This window comes from Passer domesticus, chromosome 9, assembly GCF_036417665.1.
Source record: "Passer domesticus isolate bPasDom1 chromosome 9, bPasDom1.hap1, whole genome shotgun sequence".
Taxonomy (NCBI): Eukaryota; Metazoa; Chordata; class Aves; order Passeriformes; family Passeridae; genus Passer; species Passer domesticus.
Genome location: NC_087482.1, coordinates 44,847,530 through 44,868,783, shown reverse-complemented (window position 1 = coordinate 44,868,783; position 21,254 = coordinate 44,847,530). Strand labels below are relative to the sequence as shown.

Genomic DNA, 21,254 nt, shown 5'->3' with positions numbered 1-21,254 from the left:
CACCTCAGCACCCACCACTCGTGGCTGAGCCATGAAGGTGAGTTTGTAACTGCCCCAAAATGCTAACCCAGGAAATTTCTTAAATCCAGCCCTTCCTCCCAGGAAACTGCGAGCTTTGTATTTGTAAAGATGCAAAAAATTCCCCCAATTTCAGCTATCAAAGCTGAATTTGGCTTCTAAGGCTCATTTAATCACCACAATGGCTTAGTTAGAGAGAACGCTGCAGAGGGGTAATTTATCTTTATTTGTCAGCTCCCCAGGGCTGAGTTCTTTTGAAGGGCAAAAGTGAATAGGAGGTAAGGATAAATTGTAAGCTGTCTAATTTTTGACCTGTGATTTTTTTTCAGACATTATGTTGAGGGAGTTTTTGAACAGTGGTGCCAGGAGACCGTGGGTGAACCTGTAGGGTGTTGCCAGATTGGGATTTGGCTGAGCCTCTCGAGTGTTTCACACATTTTAGCCAGGGAAAATATGTACAGGGTTTAAAAAGGACAGGAAGGAGTAGAATTCTTTGCAGATCTTCATAGTTAAGGTGTGGTAAATTAATTTAAGCAATAGAAATTGGCTGGATGAGAGCCCATTTCCCTCAGTGTGGGTGTGGCAGCAGCACCAGCCTTGTCCCACACCCACCCAATCCACAGGAGGGGCTCCTATGGATTTCCAAAAGGCCTGAACCTCGTTGAATTTCACTGGAGACACCTTGCACGTGGCCTGACTAATGTTGTTGTAAGGGAAAGTGTTTCCTGCTGTGTGTTCATGGATGAATGCTGGTTCCAAGGAAAGCTCTCCTTGCACTTGGTCACCTGGATGTGTGGCACAGCCCTCTGCCCATCTGATGGGTAACACCCCACCTATAAATTGTGATTGCAAGAGGAAAATGGCATTTGGGCATGGCCTGGTAATGTTTCTGTCAATAACTTTGCTCATCTGTGCTGTGCTCCACGTTTGGTTTGTGGCTGTGCTCTGTTCTGCTGCCTCTTTCCAGCTTCTGCTCCAAGCACTTCACTCAGAACCTTTTTCCTATTTGGCTTTTACGTTGATATTTTCTGAACCTCAAGTTCAACAAGGGCACTTTGCAGTCCCACTGCAGGCAAAGCTAAAACCTTGACAGGCCCTGGTGGAAATCATCCAAGAAGGGTCATGCTCCATGGGGCTGGCTCGTGGTTTCAGGAGCTCACTAATGGTCAGGGGCTGGGAACTGCTCCTGGGGGCTGAAATCAGGCAGGTTTTACCATCCTGGTGAAAAATCCTGGTGAAATCAGGATTTTCACCATCCCAGGAGAGCACTGGCAGGATTTGGCCACCTCCAAAGCTGCTGGGCTTGTGCTGCAGTGGGATTTGGCAGTGAGGTGTTGATGCACTTCTGCTGCCTCACCCTAAAACTCCCTGCCTTTGTTCACAGTGATGCCAGACAGTTCCACATGTCTCATCTGAACTCAAATGCCACCTAATTCCCATCTCCTGCAGGAATTGGAAGTCTACTTACAGGATTAGCTCCACTTGCATATAAAGCCTGTAAATTGCTGTCAGAGCTCTGTTTTGGGTAGCTCCTGTCTGTCTCTGTTTCATTATAAAATGAGGCCAACAATAAATTTTTTCATTCCCCATGAAGTATATCCAGATCTTTGTGTGGGAAAGCTTCATCTTAAAATTCATCTTTATTGTGACTTGGCAAAATGCAGTGAACTGATGCCTTGCAGTGACAAGATTTTAAATACAAACTCAGGCTTAATTTTTATAAATCTTTGATCACATATGGCATTTTTGATTGTCCTGAACAATTGAATTGTTAAAAATACATACAAAATTGTTAAAAATACATAAGAAGAAATGGTTGAAATTTTAAAAAATACATAAGAAGAAATGGTTTTTGCCAAGACAGAAACATAGCAATAATAATAATAGTTTGAATTAGAATATTAAGCTTTGATTAGAGGCAGTGCTTTGTAGTTAGGGCTCACAGGCTTGCTCTGCTACATTATAGCATATATTTTACATCCTGTCATTGGTTTTTGAATTGTTCAGTTTGGTTCATGGGATTTAAGAGGTAAAAGTCATCCTGAGTGTTTCCTTGAGAAAGAATATTTAGAAGGCAAATCTGGTTTTTTAGGCATTATAATGGCTGTGGATTCTTTACTTCCCTTTTCCATTTTTCTCTCTGTATTTTATTCTCTCCTGCCTATGTTAATTTTTTACCAGGGATGTATCTAAGTTAGTTCCCCTCATGTATATGGGAGGATTCCAGTAGAGAAGGGTGAGCAGCATTTGTTTCCAGCACACGAAAAATGACACATTTCTGGTGGATGCTTGGCTTTAAATTGCCCCTTAAAGCAGGTTTGACCTGTGGTGAGGAGCAGGCAGCACCCCCAAATTTCCAGCTTCATTCTCTTAATGGGAATTCTCAGTTTGCTCCAGCAAAACCAGAGGTGTGCTGGAGCTGCTGCAGGGAAGGAGTGGGGATGAGATGTGAAATCTGAGGGAATCAAAGCCCTCTGGGAGCCCGGGACAGTAATTAAAGCTGGCAGTAATTAAGCATGGCTGGCTCAGGCAAGGGGAAGATGCAGAGCAGTCAGCAGAGGCTCTTGGCTCTCTCACCTGGTGGGGAAGGAGCTCCTGGGGCTGCCCCTGTCCCCCGGGGCACTCCCAGCTCAGTGCTGGGCATTTCCAGCTCCCATCCAGGGCTCTGGGTGGCTCAGGAGCCTGATGGGACAGGAGGGGACGGGAGGAACCTGCTCCAGCTCCTCCACCTCAGCAGGATCTGCTGCCCTGTCCTTGGGCACGGCCACCAGAGCAGGGCAGGAGGAGATTCCAAGATCCCAAGTACAGGCAGAGCAGCTGGTGGGGTCTGTATGGGCACAAAGGGAGCTGCTCTCTGCTTCAGCACTCTGCTTTGGGCACTCTGGAACAGACTGGCTCAAACAGCCACAAAATAATGCCAGTTGGCCTCATTTATTGATTCTCTTCCTGCTCCTTGCCATAAAGTTTAGGAGGTTTGGGTGAGGGTGAAAAGCTCAGAGGCAGCCTTGGAGAGGAGCAGCAGCAGGAGGGGCTGGGGTTGTGCCATGCCTAAAACCTCAGCCCTGCCCAGGCACGGCTCTTAAATGGTTCCAGAAATGAAGATCTTTGTTCCAAGCCCCGTTTCAGGTTGCTAAGTGACAGCAGTGTGCTTGCCTTGCAGGTTACTTACCTCAGCCTGCTTCCAGAGCGAGGCAAGGAAGGGTTAAAGGCAGATGGAACACACAGTGCCAGGGTTAAATACAGAGCTATTAAATGCATTATCATTACTTATGGCAAGAAATTCACATTTTGTCCCATACTGAGGAGCACCAGGGAGCTGGACAGGAAGGTGGTGGGTCCCTGACCATGTTCTCTTCCATATTCCAGAGGGCAGAGCTGGGAGATCCCATTTTTATCAGGCCCTGCTCTTGTCTGCTCCTTCTGAATGTACAGCTTGTGGTGGGAGCTGCTCAAAGATGTTCTTCACCTTTTCTTCACTCCCAGAAATCCAGGTATCACTATAAATGTTGGTATTTTAAAATGCTGCACCTGTTCTTTCCTCCAGTGTCTCTCAAACACCAACATTTGGGTGGGTCTCATTTCCTTTAGTGGCATTTTCTTCAAGGGTAGAAAGATAAAAACAGCCATTTAAAAATACAGTAATAATGAAAAAATAATTATCCAAAAGCAGTTTTGGTAAAGCCATCTGGCATCATTCCAGTGATCCTTAGCAAGGAGAGCAGGAATTCAGGGCTGAGCATCCTGGGAGAGTGGAGGGTGTCCCTGCCTGGAGCTGGAGGAGCTTTAAGGTCCCTTCCAACCCAAACCATTCTGGGCTTCTCTTTTGCCTTTGGGAGCATCCTGGGGGTAATAAAGAAAACCAAGGGGATGATTCCTCAGCTCTTGCCTTGAATTTGGTTCAGTGATTTAATTTTCTTGGTGTGTAGGGGAAAATGAAGTGTGCCAGATAAACATCTCGGGCCTCTCCTGATGCCCCTGGAGTGAAAGGGACTAAAATAGTTTTTTTAAATAAAAGCTCATTAACGGTGCCTGCGTGGCGGGCCCTGTGTTAATTATGACAAATATATATATATTTCCTGATCACAGGAGAGTGCTATTCAAATATAAATAATTGCTTCTGTACAGCAAGCTTGGGAGAGAAAAAAAAATTGTCAGATATTTTCAGTCAACAGCAGTTGGCTCCGCCAAGCTCCTCGTCAGCTGTGATGAGCTATTAGGGGAATGTTTATGGACACAGCAAAAATAAACTCCAAAAAGCATCCATCATCTTTATTGCCCCTTTCCAAAGTGAAAGGGGTTATTTTCTTGCTGGACGAGCTTGCAAAGGACTGCTGGAACCTAGGAAGACAGAAATAATTGACAGGGTTTAGTGTTTTTCCAGACATGACATCAGGGTTTGATACAAGAAATGGGAGATAATTCATCTTGCTGCAGCACTCAAAATGCTTTGTGAAGGCTTCAAACCCCAGAACTCTCTGAATTGCAGGAATTCTCTGATGCTTTGTGTTACCTTGGTTTAATATGGGACTGAACACCCCACTCCTTCCCCAAAAAAAGGAAATTTTACCACCCCAAGGTCAATGTGCCTCGAAACCGTTTGCAAAGTGAAAGGGCTTTGTCATTTCTGTGACATTTGGGATGTTCTGGGTTGGTTTCCAGAAGTTTCCTGGGGTTTTGTGCTCCTGAAGGCAGAGATGCTCTGTGGTGGGGAGAACTGGGAGAAGCCTCTCTCTCTGCACCATCAAGGTGTGCTCAGGTGGGGTTTAATTGGATGAAATTTCATCACTTCATCTAGAAGTAGAATTAGTTCTCTTCAAAAGGCTGCAGTTTATTAAAAAAGAAAAGCAAAGGTAACAAAAATCCCACAAAAATCCAGGCTGGGGCTGCACTCTCACGTGTTGGGCCCTGTTAAAAATCCCTTTCCCAGGAACAGGGGAGGTGTTTAAAATGCACAAAAATTGAGATGCAACTTGGAAATAATCATTACATTGTAGGTTTGCTCTGCCATCCATTGTGCCTTACCTGATGGGGTAATTACCACCGTTACAGAACATTTTAATTACAACACTGAGTCAAACTTCATGAAAGTGCCTTGCTACAAAAACCATATTAATATGCACAGAGATACTTTTTCTACTCATATTTTCCTTCCTTTGTATTTTGCTGTTAACAGAAACCAATTGCTGCTGTCACATCCCCTGCTTGTTTACAAGTTTCAAGGTTTTCCCAGCATTGTGTGGAAAAGAGAAATATTTTCTTTCCAGACTTATTAGATTATCAACAGATGCTCGCTTTATAAACTTGCTTTGAAAATCTGACTGGGCAGAGAAACTGTTTGAGACAGCAATCCAGCAAACCGAGAGGGAGAAAAACTGCAAATTTGAGTCATTTAGCAGATTTACAAGTGTTTGCTCAGGGTGAGATTAGAAACGATGCTGGTCTGTGAAGGGAGCTGCTCAGAACTGGGGAGTGCCAGCCTGAAACTGCAGAGTTTGAAATGAAACCATGCACCCCCCTCTGCTCCCGGGCTGCAGCTGAAAACAGCACTGCACAAGAGAAATCAAAATGAATTTTGTGGGCTGTGGGAAGTCCTTGCTGGAAGCTGTGTAAAGCCTTGTGCTTTTTGCTGCCTGTTTTGCTGAGAAATCAGGTGAAATTTGGCCATTTTGGATGATTGTCCTTTTGGTTTCAGCCGGGGTCTGTGATCATTTTTGCTGTATCTCGCTGTTGCTCACAGCCCCACGCCCCCAGGGCTGCCTTTACCCAAAATCACCACCTCAAATCCCATCTGCAGCCCAGCCCAGCCTGAAGGAGGCAAAATCCCAGGTGGGCGCAGGGAGAAGCCCTGGGATGGGACAGGAGCTGGATTCTGGACTCAGGGGCAGCCTGGGCTCTGCTGGAACCCAAGGCTGGCTGGTCACAGGTGTCCCTGGCTGCAGGGCAGGGCTCAGGTGGGCTCCCAGTTCAATATTTATACAGAATATTTATCAATTGGTATTCCTGCTTGTTCTAGGAGCACTGCTGCATACCCACAGGTGTTTCCCTTTGATGTTTCTTTAGTCTTTCAGATCAAAATCAGCCTTGTGCCTGAAACATTCTTTGCAGGAAGTGCTGGGCCATTTGTGGAAAAGAGTTGGGTTTTCTAATCTGCATCCCCAAAGCAGGCTGGCTGAGCACCTCTCTCCCCCTGTGGCACACTCTGCCCATGGCTGCCTGGCTGGAATTTTAAAAAGCCATTTTTTTTTTGCATGAAAATCAAAGAGCTGGTGCTGCTCTTGGCTCGTTGGTGCTTGGGCTGGTCTGTAGTGATGGTCACAGATCCTGTGCAAGGCTGTGTTGCTGTCAGGGGGGTGTTTTTGGGAGCCCCCAGCACAAAATGATGCCTGATGATGATGATGGTGGTGGTGGTGGTGGCAGTGTCTGTGCCTGCAGGGATGAGATGAGTGAACACCATTTCCAGGAAGCTGTGGATGAAAGGGAGGGAGGTGGGAGATGTTCAGAAACAGAATGGTTCTCCTTGGAAGGGACCTCAGAAATCATCAGGGAACAGCCCCAGGCTGGGCTGGGGAGGCTCAGGTTGGACAGCAGGAGGAATTTCCCCATGGAAAGGGTGCTCAGGCCTTGGGAAGAGCTGCCCAGGGAGCTTTGGAGTGCCCATCCCTGCAGGTGTCCAAGGGATTCCTGGAGGTGGCACTCGGTGCCCTGGGCTGGGGACAAGGTGGGATCAGGCACAGCTGGGACTCAATGACCTTGGAGATGTTTTCCAACCTAAATGATTCTGGAATTCTGGTTCCAACCCCCTGCCATGGATAGGGAAGGGATAATTCTGAGTTTTGTGCCCTCACATACAGCCAGGCCAGCAATTCCAGCAGATTGCTGAAAATCAGCAGCACCTCTGGCCATTGTGTTTTCATTTATTTCTGACTTGCTCCTTTATTGACATGGAAAACAATTTTGGAGAGCAGCTGATACAGGTTTTGCCATTGAATTTTTAGCTGCATGGGGTTGGTGTGTGGTGAGAGCCTCACCTGATGTAAAAGATGCCTTTGATATTCTCTATTATCTCTCTGGAAGGCTCAGATTGTTCTTAGGAAAATGAAGAACAAAAATATGCACAATGACTCCATTAACTCCCTGGCAATTACGCTGCAGCTCTTTTCAGGATCACTGTGGAAAATTAGTTCCTTAAGACATGCCTAAAAACCCAGAAGGGGTTTCCTAAGCAATTAGGGAACTGGTTGGCAAAAAGGGATTGTTAAATCCATTGTCTTATGAAATCCATCATGCCACCAGGAAATAAAGATTTATGGCCATGCAGTTTATGGGAACCACATTCTGTGCCTCATGGCTTCACTGGGGAAGGGGTTGTGCTAAAATTCCATGGGTTTTTAAGGACACAGATAGAGGATCTGTTTTCTGTGGAAATTTAGTGCAGCACACGAGTGTTGGCTTGAAAAGTGCCCATTTCCATTAAATGTCAACGTTGGCTTTGATGGAAAAGCAGCAAATAATTATTTTAGTTTGAGTTTCACATTGCAATTCTTTTTAAAGGGTTTGGGGGCTTTTAAAAACAAAGCTGTTTAGTGCAATCTGCTTTTCTTTTGTTCTTTGTAGCCTCTGAGTTCCTTTGGCTGTGTAAGGAGTTTGTCCAATTCCCAGCATCCACATGGGTGCCTGTGGGAACCCCAGAGTGAAAATTAAGGAGGCTATTTCTGGGGCACAGGAAAAATGGAGAGTAAATGGCTCTGTACTTGAGAGTTTATATTATTCTAATCTTTTCCCAGTGTGAAATTCTCACTTTAACTTTCATGGGAACATCTTTCCCTTAAATACAAGTCCTCACTTCGGCTTTTACTGGGGGTATTAAAAATATGGGTAGGAAAGATAACACTTTGTGGCTGTGTAGTAGCTATTAAGGAGAAAAATCTGGATTTGAATGCTGATGGTTTGCAGATACAGAAATTGTACCACCTGCTGCTGGAAAACATGGAGCACCCATGAATATTATGGGAAGTGCTCTGACAGCTGCTGCAAGGGCAGGCTGCAGCAGCTGCTCACTAAGCAGAGTAGGAGAATATCAGCAAGGCACTGAGCTCTCGGGGAGAACAGACCTCAATTTTGCACCTTTATTAACAATTTGTCCAAAATGCCATCCAAAAAATGCAGAAAATGAATTTTACTGTGGGCAGGAGCTTGCTGAGGTTACCTACACTCTGCTGCAAGCACTTTTATCTCACTTTTCTCCAACTCCTCCCAGAGGTTTCTGTACCTCTGCAGTGCCCACACGGTGTGGGGCTGTTTTCCAGCCAGGAATTCCCAGGATGGTCACTCCCTGGGTGCTTCCCTGGCCTCACCCATTGCTCTTGGAGCTTCTGATTCTCCTCTGCACCAGCCCTGAGCTGCACATCCTGAGAGGCGCTCGGGGCTTGTCAGGTGAACTGGTCCTGAGAACATCTGAATGCATTTCCAAAGTAATCCCCTGCTAATTAACACACAAACTCCTTCACTGTTAATAAGATAAATCGGTGTTGTCTTGATCTTATGCACAGTTTATGGTAATTTTAAGCCCTACAGAAAGTGGCTGCTTCCATGAACAAATGGGGATAATTAGCTGGAGATAGTTATTATGCAAATTGAGCAAGCTGCACCTTTGAGTGGAAGTGGATGAGCAGGTTGAGCATAATGTCCCAAATTTGGATGCAAATGGAAAAGCTGTTATGGCATAACCTGCCCAGGTTGTCCACGTTTAGGATCAGCTGCAGAAATTAATTTGGGAAATGAGCCCCAGCCATGAGCCCGGGCTGTTCTCCATCCCCCGGGGGAGCGTGGCTGGGCTGAGCATCCCTGGGTGATCCAGCAGGCACTTGGGGCATTTTCTTGACCAGAACCTCACTTCAATAAAATCAGAAGGTTTGGGCAGGTATTGATCTTTTGAGGTTTATTTTAAAAATTCTATTTTGATAATATTCAATTTTAATGTTTTTACTCCCACACCTTTTCACTTGGGTTTATTTTGAATTATTATTTTTAACAGCCACACAAACGCTACCAATAGGCTGAAATGGAAAGGAATATTGTGAGACTGAAACATTCAAAACTTCAATTAATTTCTTTTTTTCTTGGGTTTTTGGGCTGTTTTTATTTTCAGAGCTCACCACAGGACACCTCATGTATCTGCTCTGGTTTGGAACCGTGTGTGCGATCAAATGTAGGACTGCTGGAGCCCGTGGGGCTGGAGCAGGTGCTGACGTTGGCCAGGCTGCTGGGACCCCAGGAGGAGAGCTCGGAGCCAATTCCCTTCCTGTGAGTGTGTCCTTAGACTCACTTCTCCGGGAGCAGTTGGGATTCTGTTCATCTGGGCTGCCTCAGCCTCATGGTTGCTCTGAGTAACCAGGAGCTGATTATTAATTAAGGCTGAACACAGTAATTGAGAGCAACCTGCTTTAGACAGATCCTTCCTGTGAGAGGCTTCAACTCTGCTCCTGCTGCCCCAGAGCTGGGGACTCCCAGAACCCGAGGCTGGGTTGGGGTTGGGGTTGGGGTTGGAATTGGGGTTGGGATTGGGGTTGGGTTTGGAGGGGCCTCTGGAGAGCACCAAGTCCAACCCCTGCTCAGTGAGTTCACCCAGAGCAATCCAGGTGGGTTTGAATATCTCAGGGAAGGGCACTCCACAATCTGGGCATCTGTTCCAGGTCTCTGCCACCCACAAAATGGGTTTTTTCCACACGTTCAGCTGGAACTCCCCGTGTTTCACGTTGTGCTCGTTGCCACTTGTGGCTGGGCACCACTGAGAGCCTTGCCCTCTCCTCTTGGCACCTGCCCTCAAAATATTTCTGTGGTGATAAAATCACCTTCAATCATCTCTTCTCCAGGGTTTGGAGTTAGTTCCCACAGTGGTTTGTGTTTTCCATTCCCACATCTTGGGTTTGGCACTCAGGAGCTCTCTGGGTCAGCCCTGCCTGGTTCAGGCTCAGCTTCCCCCCAGAGCAGGAGTGGGAATGCAGAGACACAGCCCAGGGCCCCCCTGGCTTTCCTGGCAAATCCCAGGAGATCCTGGATGGCTCCTGGATCTCTCCTGGATCTCTCCTGGATCTCTCCCATCCCCACCCAGAGCAGCAGCTCCTCCACCCAATCACGCAAATCCTCACCAGGCTCATGAGTGCAGAATAAAAATGCCTTGTGATGTTTCTGTGGGAAGGAGAGGAAATCAGATGGATGCAGGATACAAATGAGGGCAGGACATCCCAGGCTCTGCTTCCCCGGGGGGAGGACACAGAAGTTATATTTACATTACACACGGCGTGCCCTGACTGTCAATATTGTGAAGCTCCTCCACACCGATGAAATCTCCACCTGAACTTCTCAAACTGTTTTATCACTCAATCTTTTGATTATCAGTGGAGGGAAAAAAACACCCCACATTTCCATAACAATAGCACTTAATGACCGGAGATGGTGAAAATCCAAGGTCTAATTTTATCCGTGGAAATAAAGATACCAGACGTCTCTGGCGAAATATTTGAAACTTGTTTTAAGAAAAGATGTTGGTGGCGAACAGATGGCCCCGGCCTGCCATCCATATTCATGAGCGCATTGATTTCATTATGCCTTCCCCTAGGAAACTCAGCTTTTATAAGTCTGCCTGGCCATCAAATTGAGCAGTCAGGAGCCCTCTGTCACAGCTCTGTTGCTGTAGAAATTGGGGAAAGTATGTGAGAGGCTTTAGCACTTTTGTCTTGACTTTTATCACCCAGCACCTGTTGTTTGGGGCTGCAGAGCTGAGATTTTTATCAGGTGGAACACACGTTGGCTCCTGGTGCACGAAGTGCCATGTTCATTTTAACTGAGGGGCTTTAATTCTGTGACATCCTTGTGCTGTTTAATAATTTCCAGAGGGCTGGGACCTACGGGCAGGAGCTCCCAGTGAACCCCGAGCTGCCAAAATCTCTTTGGGGAAGCCCCTGGTGCCATTCTCTGCTTGATATATTAATTGCCCAGGATGAATCTTACAAAGCAGCGATCACTTGGATCACAAAGGGAAATAAAACATCCAGGCAGAAGTGCAAATGCAATTTGAAGTGCCTTTTCACAGAGGGAAACAGTTGTTAAGCACGAGTGAAAGCTGGGAATGTTTGGAGAATTGTTTTTAATCGACTTTGAAGGCTTCTATGTGAAATTTGGGATTTTTAAGTTTTGACCAAAGAAATTTTTTTTTCTTTCTTTTGTCCCTTTTCCAGTACCACCAATTCCATATGTGAGGATACACACTGCTCTCTCTAAATAGTGACATTTGGCTTTTTTTGGTACAACATTTGTTCAGCCCTGATGGAGCTGAGCCACCTCCTGAGGGTGAAGCCCACGAGGTTCCTCACAGCAAGTTTATTTTCCAGGCACTGATTCAGTGATGGGAGAGCATCCCTGGGCACTGGAGCCCCAGGATTGGGGTCCGGGGATGGGGACACTCCTGGTGGGAGCAGGGGGACCTGAGGGACTGATTGATGGCAGCCTGGGACTCTCTCAGCCCTGCATTCAGGACCTACCTCTTTTTTTAAGGCAAGTTTAGCAGCTGGTCCTTTGATTTGCAAAATGAGGTTTAGTTCTAAAGAATAGGCCAGGACTGAGGGGATTCTGTAGGTTTGGGACTTGGAATTGCTTTTATCTTCCTCTTTTTGTCACTTCATTCCTTTCTTTGGGGCCAGAAGTATTTTTGTGTGCTCTTCAAAAGCCAGGCTGCTGTTGTACTTGGCCTCCAAAGAGCCTTAAAAGTGCCATTTAAATTCAGATCTTTTGCAAAGCTTGAAGGGAGAAAAGTTTTTAAAGTGTTTCCTACTTGGACATAATCGATCAGCAGCAGGGAAAAACCCAGAAATGTTCTTTTGGGATCTTTGCTGAATGAAATTACAGCTGCCTGACACAACAGTTTAGGTGTCAGCTGAATCAAGACAACATTTGACCGTGACAATAGAATGTCCAGTTTTTTATTTCTCTTCTTTTCTAGGAGTAAAAAATAAGTTTAATATTCTCCCACTTGGTTTGCTTGATCAAGAGTGCAGTTTAATTAAATAAAATGAGCACAACCACCATTCTTTTTTGCATTATGGAACTGCCAGTTTAGCATTCAGCTCCCAAAGGGTACTCAAAGGATCATTTAATTTCAAAATGATTGTAGCCTTGAAATAACTTAAAAGGCACTAATACATTTAATCAAAGGAGGTAACTGGTAATAGAGGAAGAAATCATTCATGCATATAAATAACAGGGCTCCCACCAGGGTGGGAAGCCAACAGGGAAAATATTTAGGGCTGAATTGTTTCCTCTGGCCCCTTCTGCCCATGTCTGAGCTAAAACACCTGAGGTGCTTTGTCACAGGCCCACTCTGGGGTTTGTCTGTCCCCAGGATATCCAGATGTGCTGCCAGCTGTCCCCAGGCCTGTCCTCACGTGTCACTTGTGCCTGATTTATCCACCCCGCTTGTGCAGGAGTGTTGTTCCTTTGTTCTTCTAAGAGTTCTTTTCTTCTAAGTTGTTCTTTAAGAGTTGTTTTATTTATATGCTAGATGAAGCAATCAGCCAAGCAGAAATATTACCTCTGTTGTTCTAGATTAGTTCTACGTGGCTCTGTTAATTAGTAAATGGAGTTTTATGTGTATGATGAAATAATGCAGGAGGATTTCTCCCCACAGCCTGTGTGACCAGCTGGGGACTCTGCTCCCAGATATTCCCAGGCAATTGAAGTCCCCATCAAGTGGCACTTATTTATATATTTTTCAATTCTATACTAATTGTTATACACATGATAATATAACATAAGAGGTTTCTCCCTGAACCTCTGGGCTCCTGCTGTGCTCCCAGCTCTTCCCAGGCAATTCAAGCTCCCATCAAGTGCAATTAAACACCTGAGCCACTCCAAACCTGTAAATCTTTTCACAAAACACCCACCATGAAGTTGTTCTTTGTGTACCATCTATAATCTGCAAATCTCTCAGGCTGCAGAGGCACAGGTGCCACTCCTGGGCTTGTCCCCTTTTTGCTGTCACACCTTCCCTGTGACACCTCGACCTGGTTTTAATTAACACTCATGGTTATTACATCCCTAGGAATTCCCAGAGACATGGAAACCTGGATTGAACCAGAAGGGATAATGCCACACCTGCCCTGAGTGTTTTGTCCAAAATCCAGAGGTTCAATTTGCTTAATTGATTAAGCACCAATAGTTATGTTAAAAACAGCCCTTTCTAGGTTATCTCCTTGAATGAAGTTACTCTGGTAATTCAAAGGGATTTAATGAAAAATTAATTTCTAGGGGAAAAAAAAAAAAGGTGGCAGCTCATAAATATCAGATTCTTCCCATCTGTTGGTGGTGCATGACTCAGGGCTGTGTGTGCACCTGGATAAAAGATGAATAACCTGCAGCTCGTGCCAGGAGAGCTTTTCAGCAGGCAGGAGCCTGATCAAGGTCGTTTAGGATTCCCACAGAACATAAACTTGTTAGAAATGCCACGTCAGGGGTGCCAGGCCTCCCTGGGAGCGTTCACATGAAGGAGTGAGACTGAGGGAAAAACCTCCAGTGGCCTCAAACACCCACATGGGGAAGCACTGCAAATCCAACCTTGTATGTTTTATTGATGCTGAAAGCTGGATTTGGGTGTGCCCCATCCCTGGCAGTGCCCAAGGCCAGGCTGGACAGGGTTTGGAACAACCTGGGACAGTGGAAGTGTCCCTGCCATGGCAGGGGTGCCTTTAAGGTCCCTTCCAGCCCAAAGCATTCTGTGATAACAACAACAACAAAAAGGGGAATTGTGGGGGGAAATTACAGAGCTCTGCAAGACAGGGATGGGCAACACAGGCTGAGGGTTCCAGGGTTGCAGCTTCCTCCTCTGTGGAGAAGCCCTGCAGGATTTCTGTTTTCCCCAATCCTAGTCTGGGCAGCTCCTTTAGAACATTTCTGCGTTTCTCCAGTCTCCTATTTTTAAGTACACAGAAGTTGTCTTAATGAGAAAGTGATTTCATGGGTAAAAATCAAGCAATTCCATCAAAGAGCTGGAGGAAGTTCCTTCCTGCATACCCATCGCTTTTCTTAAAGTAGCATTTAAGAATTTAAGACATTTAAGGCCGTGGATGCCTCGCTGTGGGTGCTCAGCCCCTTTTCAGGGATGTGCAGCCCTTGTTTGCAGCAAACAGCCCCAGAGCTGTCTGCCACAGCCTTGCCAGCCCCTTCCCTGTGTGTGCAGGTCCTGTCCCTCCCAGAGTGGGAGGATGTTGTTCTCCCTGGCATACTGTGAGTGGGAGAGTGGGAAGAGCCAGCCAAAAGCTGCAATGGCATTTCAAGTGAAGGAAGCTTTCAGGAGCCGCCTCTGACCCAGCAGATGTGTTTTAAATAATCCACATTTGCTGCATCCCTTCCCATGGGAAAGGGGGAAGTGCCATCAATTTTCTGAAAGTTGCTGTGAGGTGACTTTGCTTTGGTTTGGTTTGGACCATGGAATGTCTGGAATTGGAAGGAGCCTACAAGGACTGAGTGCTGTGGCTGTGCTGTTGAGTTGGGCTGACATCAGTGATTGATGTGTGCTGGCAGCCACCAGGAAAAAGTTCTGCTTTATGCATTTAAAGAGTTCTAAATTTAAGGGTTTTGGTTTTTTTTTTGTTTGGTTTTTTTTTTTTTTTTTTTTTTTTTTTTGGTTTATTTTTTGTTTGGTTTTTTTTTTGTTTACCACTCCCACTCCTCTCTCTGGGGAAAACAGGAAAAGCACGTGGAGGGCAGGGACTTGTTGCTTGTAGGGGAATTGTTTTGGAAGAGGTTTTGTCCATTTTTGATAATTTCTGCATGCCAGAGTGGTATGCTGACACTTCTGGTAAGGGAAATGGGTTCTGGTGGCCACAGTTTCTTTGGTTTTCCTGTTTGGCAGCTCCCACAGCTCTGCAGGCAGATGGGATTTCACCAGGTTCTTGCTCCCTGGACTGGGGGGTTCTGTATCCTTTGAGGGAATGGCCTCTGCAGACATCCCACACCCCATCCCAGGAAACCAGTGAATAAAATCATCTGTTAAATTAAGTCTTCAGTAAAGAAAGCTTTTAACGAGATGATCTCAAGTGTTTCTCCATGGAAAATAAGAAAAGGGAGTGCATTCCTCTTGGCTTTATTCCCACTCAGCTCTGTCCAGCAAAAATAAAAGCAGCTTTCTGCATTTCATCCTTATTTACAGGGCAATAAAATCCCAGGGAAAAGCAACAATGCTTCATAAAAGTACCAAGCAAGCAAATGGAAACTTCTGGGATGGGCCCAGCTCTCAGATTGTTAGGAAGGTGCTCAGGAGCCATGTGGGATGGTTACCTTCCAGCTGGTAGAACAAAAACCAATGGACAGGACATGAGTTCATACAGGTGGAAGATTTTCCCTCTGGGCACTGCCAAAGGTTTCAGGGCAGATTTTTCCAAAGAAACTTTCCATCTGAGGCTGATGGTGTTTTATCTTGTTATACTAATGGAGCTTTGGTTCTGTCTGTGGGACACCTCTGCTGTGCTGTGGCCACCTGGGCCCTGCCCAGCCCGGGCTGTTGACAGGGGGTGGTTCCTGACAGGTCAGGTGTGTTCAGGTGTGCTTTGGCTGTTCCTGGTGGATCAGGTGGTTCAGGTGTGGTTTGGCTGATCCTGAGGGTTCAGGTGGGGTTTGGCTGTTGATGGATAGGAGTTTTCAGATGTGTTTTGGCTGTTCCTGATGAATTAAGTGTTCCTGATGTATCAGGTGGTTCAGGTGTTCTTTGGCTGTTCCTGATGTATCAGGTGGTTCAGGTGTCCTTTGGCTGTTCCTGAGGGATCAGGTGTGCTTTGTCTGTTGATGGTTCAGGTGTGGTTTGGCTGTTCCTGAGGGTTCAGGTGTGTTCAGGTGTCCTTTGGCTGTTCCTGAGGGATCAGGTGTGCTTTGGCTGTTCCTGGTGGATCGGGTGTGCTTTGTCTGTTGATGGTTCAGGTGTGGTTTGGCTCTTCCTGAGGTTTCAGGTGTGTCCAGGTATGCTTTGGCTGTCCCCCCAAGCCCCGTGGCCCCACACCAAGGCCACACGTGTCACCTGGGCCCTGCAGGTGCTGCTGGGGCGGTGCCCACAGGAGCTGACTGCAGGAATGCCCCTCCTTAGCCAGATAACCCTGGCTGCATCCATCCCCAGAATTCATTCTGTGCTCCAGCAAGGCTGGAGCCCAGAGCAGCGTTTTGTGCTGGAGCTGCTCTTCCAGCACACGCTGCTGCTCATCTGGGGAGCCCTTGCAAATGATTGAACATTTTCATCTCCTTCCTGCACCTCCTCCCGTGGATTCCAGCAATGTGCATCCAGCAGAGCAAGTGGACTATGGCCCAGGAGGGACTCGGGGCTGTGGAACAGTGTCCCTGCTGTAATTTCTTTCTCATCTTCATCTTCTCCTGCTGTATCCCCTGTCACTCCACGCTGGGCTGTTCTGAAGCATCATTTCCATTCCCAGCAGCTCTGTTCCTGCAGGCTCCAGCCCAGGCTCCAGCAGGAGCTTTGGAGGCACTGCTGGCACTGCCAGGGCAAAGCTTCAGGCTGGGTGAAGAGAGGCTGGTGCTGGGGCTGTGAATGGGAGGAACCTGAGGGCAGGAGGACCAGGCAATGCTCCAATGTTCCCTTCCAGTGCTTCCCCTCTGCTCCCAGCTGGGTGGTTTTGTGGGGCAGTGGGGCTGCAGCTGCTCTGGAGAATTCCCTGCTGGGAAGGGGAGATGTGGGGGAATTGGGATTTATTTGGGGTCTTTACAGTGTCCACAGAGCAGAGCAGCCACAGGGACCCCGTTAGGATCAACCTGGGTTCCTCTGACCTTCTCCCATGGTCCCAGTGCCACCAGAACCCAAATCCCAAGGAGAGCTGCTCCAGGGAAAGGAATTGTTCTTGTGGGGGCTGAGTCTCTCCACGGCACAGCTCCTGAGCTGTCCCCAGGCCCTGCTGAGCTGGCACTGCCCAGTGCTGGCACACGGGGCTGGGCTGGCTCTGTGGAGTTGTGCCACTGTGGGCAGGGCAGTCATTCCCACCTCTGTGACTTGTTCAATTTTCACTCTAAATCAAATTCCTCAACAGCATCAATTTCACCTCTGTATCATTTTGTCCTGCAGACACCTTTGTGCAGGTGTGTGTGCTTAGAAAATGAATTTATTGTTGCATTATTGAACGTGGCAGTCGGGTCATTCCTCCCTCCAGCAGGGTCAGAACCCCCCTGAGCCTCAGGACTGGAGCCACTCCTGCAGTTTCTGGTTTCTTGTTCTCCTTCCAGCCTGTCTTCTCAAGGCCTGGGCTCAAATTGCCTGTTCACAGGGGCTGAGGCTGCTGCCTCTCAAGGGGGGTTTTTTTAGGTTCAGTTTGTTTGGGTTTGGGTTTTTCTTTTGAATCAGTCAGCTCGTTCTGCACTGACCTCAGTGGGTAGAAGGATTTACTTCCTAAACCTCAGGTTTATGAAGTTTTACTTCCTAAAACTTCATAGTTTTAGAGCTGAGCCCTCCCAGCAGCAGGGTGAGCTGTCCCTGGGGACCTGGCTGTGCCCTGCCTGCTCCTGCTGTGGCAGTGCCCTTGGCTTTGTCCTTGTTTCAACTTCATCTGCAGAGCCCGTGGGAATAACTTGTGGCTCTCCTCCTTCAGAATGACACTTTGCCAAAAGGAGACACAAGAACTTGTTTAAAAATGCAAACCAGGAGACTTCCTCCAGTCCAACACAATGATTAACTGTCCCAGCTTACATGGAATAATTGCAGCCTTTCCTCCACGCTCCCATCTTGGCTTTGTTCTCCCGAGCATCACCTGGTACATCTTCACTATCACGACACTTCCTTAATGCACAATTAGAATTAGAACACCTTTTACAGCATTCTATATAATTAAAAAGCCAGGCCTCCTCTGAAATAACAATATTCTGGCAAGTGGTGTGGCACAGATGAATTATTTGCTGGCAGGTTGGGCTGTATATCAGGCTGGAGAAGTAGAACACCTTCCTTATTTGTTGTCACTTTTCCTTTGTGCCTAATGCAGATTTGTTTGATTCCAGCACTGGACAGAGGAAACCTTGATTTAGGAAGATGTGTTTCAATAAAATGCTCTGTTGAGGCTGTCACCTTTGTCCTCCACTGCCTTTGCTAGGATTCCAGGCAGAGAAATGGATTAATTGTTGGTAAGGGGGGCAATTGCAGCCCATGGAATCCCCACGGCCCTGGGGAGGAGGTGGCTCCTGCTGGGATGGGATAAATGAAAGCAGCCAACTCCCAAAGCCTGGCATAATCCCTGACCTGAGTTGAAAGATGCTGTTGTGGGCCTGTAAAATGTGGTGCCATAGAGGTATTCCAGCTTCCACTTCAAGATAAAATCAAATTTCTGCTCCCTGCAGTTGTTGAGGAGGGAAGAAATGCTGGCTCAGAATTCCAAAGACAGATAAAGGCATTATAACTAATTAAAAAAAACCAGTAAGAAATGGCTGTAATTAAGGCAATTTTAGCATTTGTGAGGGCTGGGAGGAAAGCAGGCCTGTGCCTGGTTTCAGGGCTGATGCTGGGCAATGCCTTGGCTGCTGGGCTCAGCTTCCCTCTCTATGCCAAAGTCTGAGTGAAAAGAATTGTTTAGTCTCACTTTAAGTCCAGAAAGTCTTTCCAGTGAATAAGGCAGCACTTATAGGTGGTTCCACACTAATTGAAATTCCTCCATTCCACCCCACTTTTCCACCCCTTCCAAACCTTTCTCTGTTTTTAAACTGCAGCGAGCCCTTGCCACGATGTGAAACCCCAGTGAGAATAGTGGTGAGCTCCTGCTGACCTGTCTGACACTTCTTACAAGGCACAGGCTCACAAAACATGGAAACCTGAGCTGAGGGAGCTCCTGAAGCTTCCCTGAAGGCTGTTCTGGAGGGCAGGGCTGGTGCTCCCGGGGTGCAGGCAGCCCTGCCCTGCCCCTGCTGCAGCCTCCAGGGCATCCTGGGCACTGCCGAGGTGTAGGGAGCAGTCAGAGTGCTGGGAAAATGGATTGAAAGGGTTTGTGCCTCCCTGGAGCGCTGCTGTTTGGGTTTGGAGGGGTTGTGCCAGGCTGGGGGTGGGCATGGCTGTGGTTAGAATGTCCCTGCAATCCTTCAGGGTGATCAGGTGTCTTAAAACCATCTTTATATCCATCTCTATATTCATCTCTATATTCATCTCTATATTAATCTGATCTTGGGGTCAAAATAAATTAAAATAGAGGCACCATTGAGGCACCATTCATTTGCTGGGTTTTTAATTTTTTCCTTTCATACAAGGAATCAAATCCCATTGTACCATTCTGGCCTGATGGATTAAAATAAACCACGGCTTATTTGTGCTCAGAAACCCACTCTGGTATCTTTTGCCCGATATAGGTACTCAGATTTTCTCTTAGGGTGGGGTTGATGAAGTGTATTTTGCTGCAGTATCAGCTGCCTGATAATTTAAATTCTCTTATTCCATTATGGTGCTAAGCAACATTTTAACGGATTGTGAGTTTCCTTTTTGGTATGGGTGCCTGGAGAGTACGTAGAGCCTTTATAATAAGCTTTAAATCTAAATAAAAAGTTAAGTATATAGCACTCTCAGTCTTCAGAGCAGTGGAGTAGATTTATTTAATCATCCTTTATGAGGCAGGCCAGCAGTTACAGCCCTGCTGTGCCAGGGGGGATTCAGCAGCAGGGTGAGTGACTTGCTGTGCTCAGGAGAAATGTCACTGCCAGGAGGGAATGTCACTGCCCCTAAATGAGCCCAGTTTGCCATCAGGGCCTCTTGTATTTGTGGGGTTCCCAGATGAGGAAAGGAATGATGGATCTGACTCTGTGTTCTCAGAAGGCTAATTTATTATTTTATGATACTATATTATATTATATTATATTAAAGAATTCTATACTAACTATACTAAAGAATACAGAAAGGATACTTACAGAAGGCTAAAAAGATAATAATGAAAACTCATGACTCTTTCCAGAGTCCTGACACAGCTTGGCCCCAATTGGCCAGTGAGTGAAAACAACTCACAGCACAATCCAATGAAACAATCACTGTGGGTAAACAATCTCCAACCACATTCCAAAGCAGCAAAACACAGGAGAAACAAATGAGATAATATTGTTTTCCTTTTTCTCTGAGCTTTCTCAGCTTCCCAGGAGAGACATCCTGGGCAAGGGGATTTTCCAGAAAATGTGACAGTGACAAGTGTGCAGCCCTGGCTTGGTGCAGAGGCTGCCCCTGCTGTGGGATGGAAGCAGAGGCACAGATCTTGCCTTCCTCCCCTCACCACGGCTCTGCCCCCTGCTTTGGGAGCCCTGCCAGGCTGAATTACCTGCTGCTCTGCCAGCTGGGTTTGGGGTCACAGCTCCCACCCTGCACCATTCCCCCCTGGCTGCCTCCAAGCCCAGAGCAGCCCTGAATGCCAACGGCAGCTCTACCTGGGCTGGGCTCTTTAATCACCTCATAAAAGAATGGAAACAGATACTTAATGAATCAAAGTGCACTCAGATTAAATGATCAGAAATTCCTAGTTAATCACCAGAAAGGAAACTAATTAAATTACCATTCAGCTTTTATGGGGGCCTTGGGATGGTAAGCTGAAATAAGTCCCTTCAATCACTTTTTTCATTAGATGGGACAGGCATATTCAAGGTTAGTGAAGATAAATGTGATGTTCTTTGCTTGCTCTTGAAATTATAGTATTTAAATATCATTTTATGCTTCATCACCTACTGCTAGATCCAAAGCAGACTGCAAGGAGAGGCCCTGGCAGAGACAGCTGAGCAGAGAGGCACAGGGAGGGAAGGCGAAAATTGGGAACGCGCAAATCAGGATTTAAAAGGTTTTCATTTAATTATCATTTCAATTTCTAATTGCATTTTACCTTCAGGAATAAGGTAGATAAGTGGTACTGCCAGGTGATGAGATGCTAATTCCAGCACTGCCTCTGGCCCTTGGGAAGCACAGGGTGGTTAAAGGTGGTGTGTGATGTCTGCTGCCTGCCATGGCCACCCAACCCTTCCCACAGCCAAAAGGGAAAGAATTGTGGAAATTAACATTATTAGCAGCAAAAGAGCAAATTCCTATATATTTTTGGGCAGTTCTGTGTCCCTGGGAGCCACCACCAGCATGGTGACAGAGCCTGGGCAGGTAGGTCAGGTTCTTGCTCCCTCCAAGGCTGCAGCACTGGAGTTGTCACCCAGCAGGTGCCTCCTGCTTCCCACTTCATCCTGGGCTTTTTCCACTTCTT

At 46.7% G+C, this 21,254-nt stretch overlaps 1 long non-coding RNA gene across 1 annotated transcript in view; it reads left to right on the top strand.

Annotated features, from left to right (window-relative positions):
• LOC135308226 (uncharacterized) overlaps positions 1–21,254 on the top strand; it is a 110,341-nt gene that overhangs the window by 27,794 nt on the left and 61,293 nt on the right. Inside the window, exon 2 of the long non-coding RNA XR_010368764.1 lies at positions 9,167–9,321. This is a non-coding gene — a long non-coding RNA (uncharacterized LOC135308226). The remainder of the gene's footprint in view (positions 1–9,166; positions 9,322–21,254) is intronic.